Source organism: Bos grunniens, chromosome 23, assembly GCF_055505025.1.
Source record: "Bos grunniens cultivar Pamir isolate PY7600 chromosome 23, Bosgru_T2T1.0, whole genome shotgun sequence".
Classification (NCBI taxonomy): Eukaryota; Metazoa; Chordata; class Mammalia; order Artiodactyla; family Bovidae; genus Bos; species Bos grunniens.
In genome coordinates, this window is record NC_141187.1 from 47,898,415 (window position 1) to 47,904,771 (window position 6,357).

A 6,357-nucleotide genomic window follows, 5' to 3' on the forward strand; every position below is an offset into this window, starting at 1 on the left:
TACAACATTTGAGATTTACATAACATCTTTTCTAGAAGCAATGATAGAGTGCCATTTGCATTGTTTTGTTTGTTTTAATTTTTTGACTGCATCGTGCAAATGGGATCTTAGTTCTAGACCAGGGATTGAACCACTGATCTTAGTTCTAGACCACTGAAAGTGCAGAGTCTTGACCACTGAACTGCCAGGGAAGTCCTGCTATTTGCATTCTTTTCGATAGTTTTCTAGCAATAGCAGTAATTTACAAGCAAGCTTCCCTTATAAGTGAGGGAGTGGTTATAGTAAACAGGGAGAAACAAACAGGTCTAAGGAGTAAAAGTGATTCTCCCTTAAACAAGGAACGGTCTGTGAGATACTGGGTATACAGTCTCTACACTCCTTCCATCGCACCCAGGGACCTATACTATCAGGAAGAAACTATGATTTCTCTCTATTCAGGGTCTTGGGTTAAGTCTTCTCAGATGTAAGACATATTTTATGGGCAGGCATGGGAATGCCTGTTTGTTTGTTTTTTTTAACTTTGTCCAACAGATAATTCTGGAAGGTGTAAGTTGCCAATTAAGGGGTCAGAATTGAAGACTGAGCTTGAGCAAACTCCAGGAGATAGTGAAAAACAGCAAAGCCTGGTGTGCTGCAATCCATGGTGTCTGACAGAGTCAGACATGACTTAGGGACTAAATAGCAACAACTTAAGACTAACTGAACTCTGATGGCGAAAGTCTCCTGCAGCAGTTACAAAGGTTAAGGCGGAGAAACAATGCCTTCTGGACTCCACATTACCCCATGGGAGGAGCATCGTTCCCCAGATGTGGTGGTGTTCCTTGTAGTGGCCCCACACTGCACCCCAATCTTTTCACTTACTGTGCTGTTTGCCAGAGTCATTTAGCAACTTTCCCCGTATTATTGATGACGACTAACCCTTTCCCCTTTGTTAGCTGCTGGTGGTATTTCAGTGAGGCCTTCAGGAAACACTTGCAAACATTACCAGTTTTTTTTTTTTTTTTAAGGCAGCTATCAAAGTGCTTTATTGTACATTAAAACATTCACAGCCCAGGCAACTTGATGGTTTTCACCATGCTGGCCCCATTTCCTGGCGCTCCAAGGCAATGCTTAGCTTTTCACTTTCTAGCCTCATGCCCTACATCTGCTCTTCTAATACCTTCATTCATCAGAAGACCGGCAGTTGTAAATTGTTCCAAAGCCCTTCCCACACATGTGCGCGCGTAGGCTTCTGCGCGTGCGCACTCAGACAGACACAGAAGCACGTACACGAGAGGCAAGACTTGTCCCTTCCCTTGTGCCATATGCACTGGACGGAGAACAGCTGTGAAGAGCGAGTCTGTCTGATTTGCTCATTTGTTGATGCCCGTTTAAATATTTCGGTGGTTACTTAATTCTTTCACCGCTCTTTGAAGATCTGGAAAGCAAAATAAGTATACAGTCTTCCTGGCGGAGAATTAATTGGTTCACTCTAGCCAGGCACTCCATTTGAGACAATGTGTGTTCCCATCTGAGGGCTGCAATGATTTATAGCCTATGGAGGAATCATTTCCCATCACCGGGGTCAACTTGATGGAAGGTATTAATAGAAGTGAGCTGAGTTCCTGTGGCTTCTTCTGACAGGGTGGTTAGCCTTCAAGATGCTGGCATGTGGGGACAATCCTGATTCACACACCCTGCCCATGTTGTTTTTCATTTCCAGACTCTTGCCTTGCCAGGGCTGGAGATGTTAAATAATAACAAGTGAAATCCACCCCTGTCTTCTTTGAAGGAAACTCTAGGCTTGCAACTTATTATTGAAGTTTTGCTTGGTTCATCTTTTTGAGCATTGCAATTCATTCCAAGCTCTTTTTTTCTTGCTGTTCTTAATAACTGTGATTATGTAGTCAAATCAAGAGATCAGAAAGATGACTTGGGTGAGATGTTAGTACACATAATTAGTATTATATCAGGGTCCCAGAGTCTAGTGAATGATAATTATTTATGTAATCCTTCCAGATACAAGGTTAATCCTGATACGTCTGCTAGGGTCATCACTTGGTACTTTGGGAAATGGTGGATCACAATAACAACTACGCTTCATATGTACAGCACTCCCGTTTAAGAACTGCTTCCCTAAGTATTGGAGAAGGCACTGGCACCCCACTCCAGTACTCTTGGCTGGACAGTCCCATGGACGGAGGAGCCTGGTGGGCTGCAGTCCATGGGGTCGCTAGGAGTCGGACACCACTGAGCAACTTCACTTTCACTTTTCACTTTCATGCATTGGAGAAGGAAATGGCAACCCACTCCAGTGTTCTTGCCTGGAGAATCCCAGGGACGGGGGAGCCTGGTGGGCTGCTGTCTATGGGGTCGCACAGAGTCGGACACGACTGAGCAACTTCACTTTCTTTCACTTTCCCTAAGTATTATCACATTTGAGTCTCAAAATAATCCTTTGGCATAAGTAGTGATATATCATAGCATTCTCTGTTCTCTGTAATAGTCAGATGGTGGTGGTTTAGTCACTACCTCATGTCCAACTCTTGAAACCCATGGACGGTAGCCCTCCAGTCTCCTCTGTCCATGAGATTTCCCAGGCAAGAGTACGGGAGTGGGCCATTTCCTTCTCCAGAGGATCTTCCCAACCCAGAGACTGAACCAGGGTCTCCTGCATTGCAGGCAGATTCTTTACTGAGTGAGCCACTGGGAAAGCCCTATAATAGAACCGGGGTTGAAAAAGCTAAAATAAGTGGAGCTAGTTCATGCAATTAAATGTTTAAATTTCAAATGTATAACATTTCTCTGATGCCTAACTACTATCTGTTGTCACCCCTGGATCTAAAATTTTAATTATAATAAGTGCTCCTGGTGACTCAGACAGTAAAGAATCCACCTGCAATGCGGGAGAGCTGGGTTCGATCCCTGGGTTGGGAAGATGCCCTGGAGAAGGAAATGGACAGAAGAGCCTGGTGGGCTACAGTCCATGGGGTCTCAAAGAGTCAGGCAAGACTGAGTGACATCCACGGCATTTTACATATTTATAAATCTTAATCCTTAACATCTTAAACCTCAAAAATGAAATTTAGTTCTCCTTCCTGTAGTGTGAGATGAAAACTTTGCCATTGCTCCATGTCCCATGATTACAAACACGTGCATGAGAGATGGTAAACTCTACTGTAGAGCAGATCTGTGATCTCGCACAGGCATTTGAAAAGATTACCCGTCCATTCATGCGATTATCCTTTCTTCCTTTTTCTCTTCCCTCATTCCCTCTCTTTTTCTCCCTCCCTTCGCTCCTTCTTCCCTCCCGCTTTCCTTCTTTCCATTTAAAAATCTTAATTGAACACTTCAGCTATGTCCCACTGTTGATAATTAAATAAATACATACCTCTCAGATTTTTTTAAGTCCTGTGATGAAAAATAAAGTGGGATGAGAGCCCAGAGGGGACCCTTCCTGTCCAGCTCTGCCCCTTATCTTCATCTCACAATGTCTACTTTCCAGCTCAGACAGCCTCCTTCCTTGCAAGTTTACACATCATTTGGGGTCCATATGCCTGTCTTTTTATTTTCCCTCTCTACTTTCATACTTATTGTTAACATTTATTGAGTATTTAGAACACGATTATGCTCCAGTTGTTTTGTAAGTCATAACCTGGCCAGCCCAGCTTGACTGTGAAACTGTTGAGAGGGGGGACCATTACTATTCTATTTTTCAGCCCTTTGCTTAGAAGCTAACACATGTAAAAGCTCAATAAATTCTTTTAAAATGATACATTAATACATTTTATAGGAACATGAAGATAGATCTTATGGAAAATGTAGATATAGTCTTTAATTCAGACCTGATGTACTAGAAGCTGTGCAGAAGAAAATGAGCATATTTTTTCCACTTTGAAACTAAGATGTCTTAGTGACCTACATCTATTTTTTTGGCCACGCAGCATGGCACATGAGATCTTTGTTCCCTGGCCAGGGGTCGAGTCTGTGCCCCCTGCAGTGGAAGTGCAGAGTCTTAACCACTGAGTAGCCAACGAAGTCCCTAAGTGATCTATATTTTTATATAACCTGAAGTGGGGTTTCTTCACCCTTCTTGAGTCATGGACTATGGCAGTCTGATGAAAGCCATGAGTTCATTCTCCAAACAACATTTTTAAATGCATAAAATAAAATACCTAAGATTACAAAAGGAGACAGACTATGCTAAAGATATGGAAATAATGTGCACACTTCCTCACTAATTTATTAAATAACAAGATCAAGAGGTGAACCACCACAATGGCAAAGGCATGAGAACATAAATCATATTCCAGGATATCTGTAACAATGTGATATAAATGTACTTGTGATTTTTACTGGTGACAAAATCAAAAGTACAGCTAATACTACCATGGTTTGGGGGCAATCTTAAACATGAAAGAAAATGTTGAAATTTTTTGTTGCATATTCGTGAAAATAAAGAAGCACTTAATCTCATCCGAGTTCACAGACTGTTTGGATCCTCTTGAGGGATTCTGGGGTCAGGCATGTGTGGGACTGTCAATCTCAACTGAAGAATCCAGATCTATGGTCTTCTGTGATAGTCTTAAGAGTTCAAATTCAGAAACAGCTCACTTCTTAGGAATCATAAGTCCACTTTAATCCACAGCATAAGATGCATAAACACAAATCACTGAGAACATTCTGACGTACTGAAGAAAAACAAAATTAACCATAGAAATGTATAGTGAAATGAAGCACAGCAGGTAGATGGAGACCCTGCGTGAATTTCAAATGATACCACACATCAGCACACTGACACACGTTGCCTTTCTATTTGTGTTGCAAAGAGGTCTTATTGGGAACAATTAAATATGCTAATGAGAACTAGAACTGAGAATTTAGAGAATATTTAGCTTTTTGCTATTTGATAAAATCTTTCTAAGTTTTGGCTTCTTAACAATAAGACCTACACTGAATTCAAATTCAGAGTTTTCAGTGTAGAAAGAGATTACCTTTACTTAGTGTGATCAAAGATCTTATTCAGAATGATAGAAGTTATCTGTTTTGGAAATTTCTCTAGTTTTGTTCTAAGTCACCCACCCACTTGAGTCTGGCCTAATGCATATCTTACTATTTATACATAATATGAAGACCGGGGCTCAATTTGAAAACTTAGAAGCTATAAAGATGGTGAAAGTGAAGAAACCAACACAGAGACCAAGAGAAACAAATTAGGATAATCCATGGAGTTGGCCTGGAGAAGGCAATGGCACCCCACTCCAGTACTCATGCCTGGAAAATCCCAAGAAGGAAGGAGCCTGGTAGGCTGCTGTCTGTGGGGTCGCTAAAGGTAGGACCCAACTGAGCGACTTCACTTTCACTTTTCACTTTCATGCATTGGAGAAGGAAATGGCAACCCACTCGTGTTCTTGCCTGGAGAATCCCAGGGACAGGGGAGCATGGTAGGCTGCCGTCTATGGGGTCGCACAGAGTTGGACACGACTGAAGCAACTTAGCAGCAGCAGGAGCATAGAGTTGGCCAGACTCCTTACCTCAGACTTTGGAGGTAGCACTGTGTAAATTTAAAGTCTGGAAACTTCATTTTCATTCTGTAAGATAGATCAGCTTTCATAAAGTGATTATATTTGGGTATTCTTTTGGTGAGAAAAACAGCTTCCTTTCACACATCCTGAATGAGGCTGTAACTCTACAACAAACACATCCCTTCAAGCTATATTGTCTAGAAAAGGTGAGGAATATATGAGAAGCCAGGAAACAAAGGAAAATTCATGATAAGCCCACTGTAGCTTCTCCCCCAGAAGCTGTTCGACCTCAGGTGGGCTGTGGAAGACAGAAGGTGACTCACTCAGAGGCATTTGAGAAATCTTATCTTCAGGTGAATCTACGTGTGTGTGCATGCAAAATCACTTCAGCTGTGTCCGACTCTGTGTGACCCCATGGACTGTAGCCCCACAGGGTCCTCTGTCCATGGGATCCCCCGGGCAAGAACACTGGAGGGGTTGGTGTGCCCTCCTCCAGGGATCTTCCTGACCCAGGGATCGAATGTGTGTCTCTTGCATCTCCTGCATTGGCAGGGTTTTTGTTTTTGTTTTTTTCACCAGTAGTGCCATTGATCTATAGACAAGATTGAGAAAATAGAAATAGGGGAGAGTGTATAAATTTCAAAATAATCAAGGGAAGATATGTTTCTTCCTTGGTACTTTTGCTGTTTCTGCTAAGTCGCTTCAGTCGTGTCCGACTCTGTGCGACCCCATGGACTGCAGCCTACCAGGCTTCTCCGTCCATGGGATTCTCCAGGCAAGAACACTGGAGTGGGTTGCCATTTCCTTCTCCAGTCCTTGGTACTAGCTTTATTAATTAAATGAATCACGCAAC